Source organism: Plectropomus leopardus, chromosome 5 (genome assembly GCF_008729295.1).
Source record: "Plectropomus leopardus isolate mb chromosome 5, YSFRI_Pleo_2.0, whole genome shotgun sequence".
Classification (NCBI taxonomy): domain Eukaryota; kingdom Metazoa; phylum Chordata; class Actinopteri; order Perciformes; family Serranidae; genus Plectropomus; species Plectropomus leopardus.
The window spans coordinates 24,723,282-24,736,386 of NC_056467.1; the positions used below are offsets into that span (position 1 = coordinate 24,723,282).

The 13,105-nt window shown below is 38.8% G+C and overlaps 1 protein-coding gene across 1 annotated transcript in view; it reads left to right on the forward strand.

Annotated features, from left to right (window-relative positions):
• Positions 1-13,105, forward strand: part of robo1 (roundabout, axon guidance receptor, homolog 1 (Drosophila)) — a 289,841-nt gene that overhangs the window by 85,606 nt on the left and 191,130 nt on the right. The window lies entirely within an intron of this gene.

Below are 13,105 nucleotides of genomic sequence, written 5' to 3' on the forward strand. Positions count from 1 at the left end.
CTACTTTTGACTTTGTTTGCTCGACGTGCCACTTCGTGTTCAATATCCAATGTCATCTCCGAGACTAGAGACAGCTCGCCCACATAAATAAGATGAATCAAAGAGTCCACGACAGGCGATATTCAAATAGAAGATGCACCTTCCCGTGTCAGATCAGAAGTGTGGCAGCAATTGAGCTTCTTTAAGTCAGAAAGTAATAAAGGACAGAGGATAACAGAAAAAACAAAAACAGTTTGCAAATATATCGAGAGGGTGCTGCACTACATAAATAGTACAACTAACATGAAGCAGCATGAGAGCCGGCATCATAGTGAGGAGCTCTTGTCAGCCCTGCCTATGCACGCTACTCCTTAATAACGACTACACTGCCAAACCACCCTGACAACCGCATTCACAACCCTGCTCGCCCAAACAAGTACAAGAGCCAAAGAAAGGGCCCAGCTTATCACCCACAAGTGGGAAATGGCCAACTTAGTTTTTCAGACTCGCCCTCTCTGCTATCCCCTCTAGCAAAAGCAAACCTTTTCACACCAGTCACCTCTGTCCCAAGTGAAAAATTGTTTTTTTTAACAAGTAGGAATTCTATTAGGTAGAAGTTTCATCTGGTTACAATCTTCAGTCCTCACCAATAGATACTACAAAATCCCCCTAAATCTTACACACTGTTTCGTTATTACAACTATAGTCAAAATCCCGTCAGATCAAGATGGCAATCTAGTACGCACAATAGTGTATTAGCTTAGTAGTCTTATTTGCCAAGAGCAGTTACAAATGCTATTTAACTTACAGCAAGGAATAACAGTAACAGTCTTTTTTTTGCTTGGACAACACCAACTTAGACGTATATTATAGGAGTCAGGTGTGTAACAGCTGTAACTGCACAGCTGTTTGAATATTCCAGAGAGCTCACATAAGGCAAGCCTCATAAAATCCAAGACACTATTGAATTTTAGCCATAACTTAATCAGTCAAAGAGTCATTTTTTTTAACAATAGAAAGTCAGAAGTGTTAAGTGCATGTTCTAATCCCTCTGAGGGTGAAGTACTTTAAATTTTCTGTCTTTTTCTGTCTGCCAAGTCCTCTGACTGTTCTGAAATTCTGATTTATTATAAAAAAGTGTGTACTGTTGACACACTCCTGATAATTTATATGTTGCTGTTTAATCATTTTATGGTAGACCTCATTAAAACACGCATTCATGATATAATCGACTATGTTATAGTAAACTTGCTCAAATTGAAATAGTTTACTGAAGTTTATGGTAATAAACAGTACTTTTAGAGCTTCTGTAGGTCCCTCGTAAATTAGATTTTCATTAAATGATCCACCCACAGCAGCGTCTTTGCAATTATATGACAAAACACCTCGCCTTGTTTATATGTTCATTTCCAGAGCTGACGCTGTCTTCAGATCAATTAGCCATCTTTATGAGCAAACACATAAGGAGTGTTTGCTGCCCTGTGTGCTCCTCCCAGCAGAAATTACTCTAATAACTGTCAGCCATGACTGACGGCTTGATGATCTGTAAAATCATTGCCGGTTTTATTGGTGGTGATGTGATTCATGCATAGTCATGTTGTACATGAAGTTCAGACCAAGCCAATATTAAGCTTGTTTCTCTGAGACTCAGTATGAGCTGTAGGGGGCTGAGGAGGCTCGGCGGTGCGACTGCGACTCAGCAGGGCAGAGAGAGGAGAATATCATGAGATGGGGAGGGGGGCTGTAAATCTGAGTAGCACCTGCTCCCTGGACTCTGGCGCGTGGTGTGAGGTCAGCAGCGCCAGATATCCCATCGATCATATTTATTACATTCATCACAGCGCCAGTTTGTTTTGGCAGCTGATCGCACCAGGGAAAGAGACAGAAAGAATAGGCTTTTCATTTGAGAGACAGGGAATGCTTTTCGCATGAGCAGTGTCTTTGCATTTTTCTCTGCTCAGGGTCTTTAGAGAGAGATCAGTCACTGATGTTGGCTCTAAGGCCCCACTGAAACCACAACTACTGCAGAATGATATTCTAAGTAGACTTCTGGAAAGTTTCTGTAAGAAATAACTTTGAAAAAAAATATTAATGTCCCATCAATTCTCAGCTCTATGGCAGATTGGGTTTGCAGTTGAGGTTTGTCTAGAATATTGAAAAAACAATTTGTGTTTTTGCTCCTTTGATTGATTTCTTTTCGATGTTATTAAAGAAAAAATGTGGGAAACCAAACTATTTAAATCCAGAATGTTTATCTGTCTCATGAAAACTGCAGAAACTATTTTTATCTCCACAGTGACTGACTTTTTAGCAGTAGTGACTGAAGTATTTTAACAACTGCTGCTCCATGAAAGTTGGAACAGACATTCATGGACCCCAGAGGATGGAGCAAGCTGACTTTCGTGGTTTCCTGACTTTCTTGGAGTCTCACTATGAGATTGACTTTGTGCTTCAGAGTGAAATGTATCGACAACTGTTTGATGGATCGTCAAGGATTTGGTACACACATTCATTTTCCCCTCAAGATGAGCTGTGAGTCTAAACGAAGATGCTGTTAGCAATAAGCTTTCAGTTCTAACCAGGTTAGCTGTTGTTCGCAATACCAGTTAATAAGAATGCATATCACATTATTTTGCACCTAAAACACTGTATCAACATGTCCACAGATAGAAGTTGGACAGTATTGTGTGTACAACTGTTTCAATGAGAAACAAATAAGACAGAAGTGTTTGAGTTTGGGGTTCCTCTGACTTTCTGAGATGGAAACTCAACTTAAGGGAGCATTCCAATTTCTGAATGGGACCTTGGAAATTCCGACTTCCCAGGGCAAATAGAATGCACCATTAAGACCTACCACCTTCTCAATGTATTACGTTCACATGTAGCCTTAGTGAAAAACACCAAAAGTACAGCATTACGGTGGTGCTAGCTTGACAGTACACTCGTCTAGGCCTACCCTTTTTCCACCAAAATAAACACGTGTACCTGTTTTGTTTTCTTAATGTGGGAAAACCTATTTAAGTAGGCGATAGCTTTCCTATTGCCATTAGACCAGAGCCATGTGTGCAGCTCATCAGATGGACGATAAGTATTCCCTTTTGTATCATGTTCTACATCACTGTTGGGCTGAAAACAGGTTAGAAAACAGTTGAAAGCAGTATGGAAGCAAGTGAAAAATGTAACAGTGGTTCTTCTTTTTTATGTGTTAGTTAAAGATTGATGCAGGAATGAGTCCTAAAACCCAAAAATGAGTGAGCGTTTTAGCTTTCCTGATTCTGTCATCTCAAAGTCGGTGGGTTTTTTTGAATGGGTTTTTGGTTCAATGCCTAAAATAAGGTCTGTGTATAACACAAGCTAAAGAGATTTTCACATTTTTGCCCAAAGACAACAGTTGCAAATCAAACTCTTGTGTAATTACACTTCAAATATTTAAAGTTAAATTAAAATTTAAACAAATAAATAAACAAACAAATATTCAACTTATGAATTTTGAAGCTTTTATGTGTCCTAAAAAAGGTGGTCGCTGGCAACTGGCTTAATGAAACTTCAGAACGTCATCACACTGAACATGGCTATGCAGCACTGTGGTAGCAACCATGAAATCATGCGGCTGTAGTGTAGTTTCTTTATAGCCTAATTTAATTTTTTTTACCTCTGGCAATTACATTCACACTTAAAAAAAAGAGATTGTGTCACTGGAAAAAAGTAAGTCTTGTAAACTTTTGTTTGTCACAGAGCTTATTTTCTTCGCAATAAATATCCGTGACTACTGCAGTCATTTGTCCCCAGGAGTGAAAGCAGATTGTAACATTTCCCATTAAATACAAAAGCCAGATGTTAGTTGGTGTTAGCAGGTTTTTTTACCCAGTGGGAAAGTGGCTTAAGTCTTATTTAATGCTGTGCTCTAATCTCAAAGTCAGAAAATGTGTTTCCGATAAAAAGGCTGAATGTGGACAAACTGAACAATCGACCTGAACACACAGACAATCAGGCTCAGACTGGCCGGTCTGGCATCTCTAGCAAATGTAGGATGGGCTGGCTCACCTTTGTTCCCAGTCCGACACTGCAGACAATCCAGCAGTTTGTGCACATTTGATCAGCTATAATGACACTCTTCATTATTCCCTGTGTGGAGTCTGACAATTGAACATTTGTTCTATTCAAAGACTCAATTGTATAGTTTCACACTGGTAACAGTGTCCTGAATGTGTAACCGGGTCCCTTTAATCGAATACTAATTGAGTCATTCCTCCTGTCATTGTGTGTGCTGTCAAATCTGTATACCAAGAAAACATTTTTACTGACATAGCAGGCTTTGCAAAAGCTAAACTTTGTATGACTTACAAATAATTGGAGATTTGACTCGGAAATTGCTGTGTATTTTTTCACTTAAATAGTGGTCACATTGTTGCTGTGACTGAGCTCTGCTCTTGATGGAGATCTTGTCTTGTATCTAGCTGCCATGTGATTGGCTGAGGGCCAGCAGTGATAAGAACAAAAGACTCTCTTGGCTGCATTACCCTGAACCCCACTGTCACTCATTAAAGCTCTCCTGTCTCTAAAGCAATTAAGCCAATTAAGCATGAATCACAATGCTGCTTGTTTCTGCCATTATGCAATTCTTTGAGGAAAGGATGAAAAGGAGAGCAATCCGAGGACAGTCAGAGATACCTTAATATAGTCTAATTGTTGTCAAATCTTATCTCCTTGTTATGCCAGCGCAGTCATGCATGGAGAAGCACAAATTGGATACTGTAGTGCTGCATAGTAATGTTAAATACTTGTTACTAACATAATTAACTTAATATCTTTCCATATGGAAGATAATCTTCTAGGAGAGTTTGAACAGAAGCAACTAATAAACATTTTTATGACAATGGAAGAGCAAAACATTGATGGTAACTTCTGAAATGTCTGTTGCTGCAAATATTCCAACATCTGACTGTATTTTGATGTTGCAGCCAGGATGTTATGTGATAGCTGGGTTATTTTAATCAGCCTCCACAGGCCATGTCGAGGCTGACGCTAAACAGATGCTAATGTGAGGCCCATTAAAAGACACAGGGAAAGAGGGATTCAGTGTGCGCAGGCAAGCGGAAAAGCAACAGCCTGTTTATCGCCTCATCCTGCTTTGTGCTCCAAACCTCGTCGCGGCATCCTGTGAAGGCCCCCACTTCTTTCTTTCCCCACAGTGTCTGCCCCCCCTCCCTGCCTCACATTTTTTGCAGCAGCGTCATGCATGGGGGCATTCCCTGAACAGAAACAGATTTGTTTAGTTCTCCGTCATTTTCTTTCACTGGACCTTTGTCTTTTTTTATCATGTCTGAAAGCTGCACAGAGAGGCTTTAGTGAGAAGAAGAATGTTCTCACTCTTCTGTTTATGTTTTGTTACAATCTGCTCTGTGTCTTCTTGCTTTGTCCCTTTTTACTCCTCTCTGGCAAACTCTCAATATAACAGTGACAAGAGACATTTTCAGTCTTTTCCAGATTTTAGAGGACTTTTTTGGCTTGTTTCTGAGGTTCATCTGAGTGGGTTAACTGTATTTATTCTGGGATGGAGCCCAGAATTATACATTCCTGAGCTCTTGTGTAGAGCTGAAGGGCTGGAGTATTGTCCACAGTGGACAGGCAGGGTGAAACGTCCTGACAATCGCTGTGGTTTCTGTCGTAGATGTTCCAGAAATTTGACAAGGCTGCACTTAGTGCCTCACTTTCAGTCTCTGCTGATATGTGTCAAGGTCTAAATATGGTTGGCTTTAATCTGACTGGCCAGCTGTGATTTGAATTTGACTCAGTCTTTTTGGCCCTTAGCTATATTTAAGACAAATGTCCAAATACTGATGATGTCTGCATTACACTTTAGATCATATTTATTCATCTTTACGATGTAATTCACACTTATTCAGACTTTTTTTACTTTTAATCACAAGTGATGTTAGTTTTTCAAAATCGACATAATAAAATGTTTGGCTGGCCTGCTGTTAGAAACAATACAGAATGTCATTCGTAGTCATTGTCAAACATTTCCTATGATGGTGTGAAATTGTCAAATACCTCTACTTTATCAGTGATTTCAGCGTAAGATACTGACACCAAAAGCCAACTTTTCACAGTGTCATGATACAACTTAGTTTATAATGCAGCCAAAAGGAACTTTTCGTGGTGTTACATTACAAAATCTGAAAAGTTGATTTTACTTAAAAACAACTGGGAAACTAATTGCCTTGAAAATGTCAGTAAATATGACCATAGACCTTAATTTATGTTTACTTTATATGTAATTGTTAAGTTTTACTTTAAATTTAGTTTTATTTACTTAATTTTGTAAGTTGTCGCAACTTAAAAATGACAAGTGTAATTAAATCAATCTTTCTGAGTTTAAGAAACTTCAGTAAACCAAATTTACTGTGCTATATATTCTTCTGGTTGCAAAGTAGTCAATATTTTTTGCATATTATTAAACATTTTAACAAAACATAACTCCCACATCTCTTAACTTTACTGGCAAAATCCTCTTTGTGATGATCAAGTTAAGTCAAATTAACCTGGTTTACTGGAATTGCTAACACTTAAAAAGAGTATTAGAAAGTTTTTAGAAAGAAAATTTTTAAGTTGCAACAACTTCACAAAATTAAGTAAACAAGGCTAAATTTTTGGTAAACTAACAATTACATATAAGATAAATGTAAATATAGATTTATAGTTATATTTACTTTTCTTTTTCAAGGCAGTTGGTTTCCAAGATCAATTTGTCACATTTTACAGTGATGATACGCCGCTGAATGGCATCAGGTTGAATGGCTGCCGGTAACGACATAATATAAGGAGAAGGTCCCTATATATGGCAGATGGGATTGTTGGTGGATGGGTCCAACAAACCGCAGACTTTCGCCTGGGAGCTTGGGGTTCAATTCATGTATGAAAGTAGAACCAAACCATGTTGTTTTTTTCTAAACCATAGAAACATAAACCTAACCACCTGTGCCTTTGTTGCCTAATCCTAACCATGTGCTTTTGTTGACGTCTCGGAGTTCGTTGTGGCTTCCCGGAATGTCAATAGCAAAGTAGGAGGATATCTAGAGCATAATATGTAGACGTAAAAGTCCACTGACAATATGTGATGCCTTGGTATGAGAATGTGTTGGGAGCTCAGACATCTAAAGGGAGCTCTGAGAAGAGAAGCTGCTCCATTATGTCAAAAGGGGCCAGTTTTTGTTGGTGCGGGCATCTGATCAGGATGCCTCCTGTTAGAAGTTTTCTGAGCACGTCCAACTAGAAGGAGACCCTGAAGTAAACTCAGAACACGCTGGAGGGAATTATATTTCATCTGGCCTGGGAACATCTCAGGATCCCAAAGGTGAAGCTGGAAAATGTTGCTGGGGAGAGGGATGTCTAGAGTACTTTGCTCAGCCTGTTGCCCCTGAGACCCAGCCCAGAATAATCAGATAAAAATGGATGGATGGATGGCATTTCTCATGATGGCAGAAGCTTGTGCAGTTAGCTATGGCATTGTTTGTTCCTTTAGAGCTTCATTGCTCCCTCAGCAACCAATCAGGAATTCTTTGATGCCTCTTTTAGGCAGCAACACTGTGACACCAAGATGATCTAACTTCCTTTGGACTTCAGATCATCCCTTGTCTCACTGCTTCCTTCTGTTTACAGTCCCATGTTAACAATTTGTCATGCCACCTGAAAATCATTTCATTCTCAAGAGCTCCATCACAAAGCAGGGAGTGTTCTCCTCTTTGTACGCCCACTGCATGACGAAGCACTCCTTGTTGAACCCTTTGAAACTCAACAAATTTGCTTGATTTCTTTGAAAAAAACGTGGGAAGTGGGCAATGAGCAACGGAAGAATAAATTAGCCAAAAATTAGTGAAAAGTACAAACAATTACCTGAAAATAAGCACAAAAAGAAAGAAACAAAGAAACAAATAAAATAAATAACTAACAAACAAGGAAACAACTTAGAAAAAGTGCTTACAAAATGACAATAATTGTAATGATATGTAATTTGGATCTTTATGAATATCATTTTTCCCTAGCTTTTTAAAAATAATTTTTTAAATCCACTAATTTCTTGCAATTTGTGTTGTATTCTAAAGACATCATACCTATTTTCTCTGGGTTCAAAGATTTCAAAACTTGTGAAAGGCACTTGGAAGCAGCAAAGTGATGTTACTCCAGGTTTCAAAGGGTTAACTAGATATATCCTGCAGATCCTAGCGAACACATGTATCAATCATGCAACAGTTACTTCTTACAGGAAGTTTTAAAAGTAAGAGATTTCCAGATGTTGAAAGAGACTGGATAAATGTTGGCTCAGTTGCATAAATGCAATTCCATATGTTTACACTGGCCCACCATTGAAAGAAATAATGGAATTTGATGCCATCAGTCAGCTTTATCCAGCCTCCTCACCTGTTTCAGTAATGTAGTGTTGTGTGTTGCACTTTCTTGTCAGAGGATGTTGCCCTCCTGACTGCTGCACTCAGTTATCACAAAAACTGCCTCTGATTTATGATGGGCTACGTGTGTAACTGTAAAATTAATCACAGCCTCAAAACCACAGCAGGACAAAGTTACCCTGCAGCTATATACTGATTGTCTTAGAAAATGCAGAAGGAGCTCAATTCAACACTGCCTTTGACCTCATGTTACTCGTGTTTATCTTTCCAAAACACCTTGGAGACATTGTGCCCATTGCCAACTCACAAAGACGACAAATTCCAGTTGCTGTCTTTTAAAACGAAAAGTAGCACAATGAATAAATAAAAAGGATGGCTCCTCAAGGACAGGACCCGAATGATAAAAGACGGTAGTGAATGTGAGGCAAGTGAAGAATGGAAACCATCCAAGTAAAGTGCCTGTGAAGACAGCTCAAACATACTGTACCTTTGACTGCCACAGTCTGTCCAAGGTGACTCCAACTGCAACTTTCTTTTATTTCATAACATATTCAGGAGGTAAAACTTCAGCCGTGGAGTGTGAAATCCCCCAAAAAACTTTTTCCGAGCACGGAACAGTGTTCATACTTTTCTGTCTACTGGGAAAGAGTGTTTTGTTTGGCTCTCCACAGGGAGTATCTTTTCAAAGGTTTTGTTTTATGCCATCTTGTTTGGTGTGAGATGGGAATGAAAGCCATTTAATAGACTTAGTCAGGGGAAAAGGGAATGTGGGCTCACCCCGCCTGTGTGTCACCTCATCACCTCAATGCAGAGGGGGCCTAGGTTTTGTGAGGGGTCCAACACGTCTGAAAAGGAACTCAGCATGTTGCCTACAGGAACCCCCGTCCTGCTCCATGCATAGAAACATCATAAGAAAAGACAGAACATCCACAAACTCCTTTTGAATATTAAAAAGAGAATTATCAGAGATAAAAAGGGCCGGGAAGATGAGAGACAGTCTCTCCATTGAGCCGTGGCATGGTGAGATGGAGAGGGGAGTGAACTTCACCATGCACATTGTATATAGGGTTGCCCTCATTAAGATCCCATCGTACTCTAGGGGGAAACATTGTCACTGGATTTAGGAGACCAGCCAAGTCTGCAGGGGTTTATGTATTTGGCAAATCTCAAGGGTAGCAGCATGAGGGACTCTTGGTGGGAAGAAGTGCGGCACAGTTTGCAATTTGTTGCTGAGAATTTTCAAGTGGATCTTTGGATTGGATTTTTAATTATTTGCCACTTTTCAAAGAACACCAGTGTGCAGCCACTCATATAGCAAAAACAGTGTGTTTTTACTGTTATATGCACATCTATTGGCACCACACACGTCACTATGCGGATTGTGTGTTTGCTGGTGGTGCTGTTTGCCATGCTGGTCATGCTGGGAGTTCCTAAAGACCATAAGGGTCCAGACGGGGCCCATCGCCTCACAGGGTTACAGAAGTCTCATTGGTGCAAAAGGCTGCCCAATAACTTTGGACTTTACCAGAACCACCAGACTTTGAGGCACAACAAACTACACAAATGCAACCAGGTTTTTCACAGTAAGTATGTTACTAAGTACTTATACTCAACTTTTACTGTACTACATTTCAGAGGGAAATATTTTTGCATAAAGAACACAAGAAGAATTTAAACATTTAAGTCTAACTTAATAACTTTGAGATTCGGGGTGCTTTTTTAAATTTCGTAATAATTTAAAATTTTTGGATTTGTTTTGTTAAAGGTCATTTTTTGCAATTGGCTTTTTTGCTTTTAATAATTTAAGTAGATCTCCCTAAAAATACTTACTTTTACTTAAGTATCATTTTCAAGGCAGGACTTTTACTTGTGACAGGGTATTTTCACAGGGGTAGTATTAGTACTTTTACTTCGGTTAAGGATCTGAATACTTCTTCCACCACTGCTTATTACATTGTAACTGTTTTCCAGAGAATAATGACTCATCAAGTCTTTGACATCATCCAAAGTTGCTTTGGTTGCCTTTCATGCTTGTTAAAGCATTAAAGCCTTGGAGCGCTTTGCAGTTCAGGATGAGGGAAATTTTTTCTGCGTTTGTACCTTGTATATTCTTGAAAGTTGTTTTGTGAGAAAACTATTTTGCGCTGGTGTTAAAAGCTCTGTGCTGTCTTTGCTGCCATCACAGCACTGACAGTGTCATTTCTGCTGCCTGTCTGATCAAGGTTGTGAGGGAGGGGAAAGACAGAGGACAGAGAGCCTCCCTGTTCACGGCGTGAAGTCGTCATAATTTGTGGTTACTGTGGGATTTTTTGCTTTATTTTGACAATCATAGGAGAAGAGGGAAACCAAACCTGAATACAAAATAGTTTGATTCAATATTTAACTATTAAAATGTGTTGATAGAGGTGGAAAAGTCCAAACAATGGCTTAAGCAGATGCATACTTTTTAAGATGGGATGTTTTCTTTGACATTTAACAGCACGATAATATCAGTAAAAAGTCTTTTTTTGACTTTATGCACATTCCTCTCCTATCATTCAGTTGTTTGCAGATAATGTGCAAAAATGATAGCACTGTTAGTGACCCCGATAACATTTTTTTGTGCAACAGTTTTATTTTTTGCATTTTTTCTTTGCTGTGCTCTGCCATAAAAAAAAAGCTCACATCCTCTTGTAGCAATCAGCCCTCTCAGTCCAGTCACTCTAAGTGAGGACTTTGCTGATAATTGCTTCTATTTTACAGTTCCCTGCTGCTGCTGGCTGGAGGAAATTTTTACTATTCAATTGGTGGTATTCAGCTGAGCAACCACTTTAAAGATCCAGGGCTGTAAAAGCTTTCAGGAAAACAGGGCACATGAGGACCAAGTGGGAATGAAGTGTGCAAAAGTGTAATATAATGCAGACATGGATGAATGAGAAATAAAAACGTGTGCAAAGTTGAAAGATGGACATTTGTCGGAATATGTCAGTCAGGTTGTATTCATTAGCATGCAGACTCCAGTATAAGTCTTAAACTGGTGCATAGAGACATGCAAGGGTTGCTTTAGGGAATCCATGGGGTTTTAATATTCAGATGGTCTAAAACAGATATTTTTAGAGCAGACAGCAGGGTGCTGAATATACTTTGACTGTTGTTAAACAGCATCATTTTTGGTCAATTTCCTCTTTTCTAACTATTCATATGATCTAGGGCTGCAATGATAAGCATTGATTGATCAGCCGATGGAAAGAAAATTAATCAGCTACTATTTTAAATATATCGATTAATGTTTTCAGTCATTTGTCATACAAAAATGTGAAATATTTGCTGGTTTTATATTCCTAGATGAGAGAATCTGCTGCTTTTTCTTTTTCGTTTTTTAACAGTAAATGAGGAGTCTTTGGGTTAGACTGTTTGACAAAAGAAGCAATTTCAAGAGGTCTCTTTGCGCTCTGGGAAAGTTTGATGAGCATTTTTCACAATTTTGACATTTTATGGGCTAAACAAGTTGTCAATTAATCATGAAAATATGGCACTCTCAGGGTGCCTGGTAGCTCACCTGGTAGAGTGGGCGCCCCATGTGCAAAGGCTGTGTCCTCGCCGCAGTGGCCGTGGGTTCAACTTAAACCGCGGCCCTTTGCTGCATGTTATCCTCACACTCTCTCCCTGTTTCACACTTAATCTCTTCTATCAACAAACCCAAAAAGCAACAAAAATACTCTTAAAAAATAGCAGCCCTCGTATAATCATTACTGTTAATCATTTCATGTGTATGAAAATAACTTCTCCCTGAATTTCAGTGATTGCATTTAAAGCACTTTTGTGTTTTTGCTGCTAAATGGAGTCTTGCCGTGTCCCTGAAGAAAAACACATGTGGGCTATTCAAACTTTGTCATTTCTGGGACAAGACCGTCATTAAACGTGGGTGTGTTTTCTGAGAACTATTTGCAACATGACACACTTTTGAAAAGGCCTGCTTCTGATGACTAATGTGTCACCAGGCTGACATACCATGTGTACTTTTTCCTGGTGAAAATAAGTCCCCTTAAATGAGTTCAGACACTGGAGGGCGCTGTTTGGTAACTAATGTTCAGTGGAGCTGACAGAAGCTGGGAGCTGAGCTGCGGATGTAAAAGTCTTTCTGCTGTTCTTTTTCTTAAATCATTCATGTTTACGCCCCAATATTTTAATGCAAGTGCACAGTTATACATTATTCTTTCTATGTCTTATTGATATACTCTGTGTCTAGAGGTGGTTATGACTCAGAGGTGCAAAGAAATATCAGGCTGCAGGCTGAAGTGATCACATTACAGAGAAACTAGGGCTCATTCAAGTCTTACTGGAAGAAAAAAAAAATTAGAAACACATTTTTATATGGGTGAGTCCCAAGTTTTAGTTCCATTGAGGAAAATTAGTAACAAGGTTATCCAGATTAATAGTCAAACAGTCAGTTTGTAATTATGCAATCAGAATTCTGTTTTTTTTTTTGTTTTTTTTTAATGAATTAAGTTCTCAGTCAAACAGGAAATACACTTTAAGTAAAATGAAAGTGTGTTTTAAAGACAATGATACAACTATATAACATGAAATATGCTGGCAGTTTGAACAGTTTTTTTTTACTGTGATAAAAATAGCATTAATCTAGTTTGTATTATTGAAATGTTAATGGACTCTGAAACCACAGGAGACTAAACAAAACCCCAAAAGTATGTTAGAACCATTAAACAATAACTATTGAG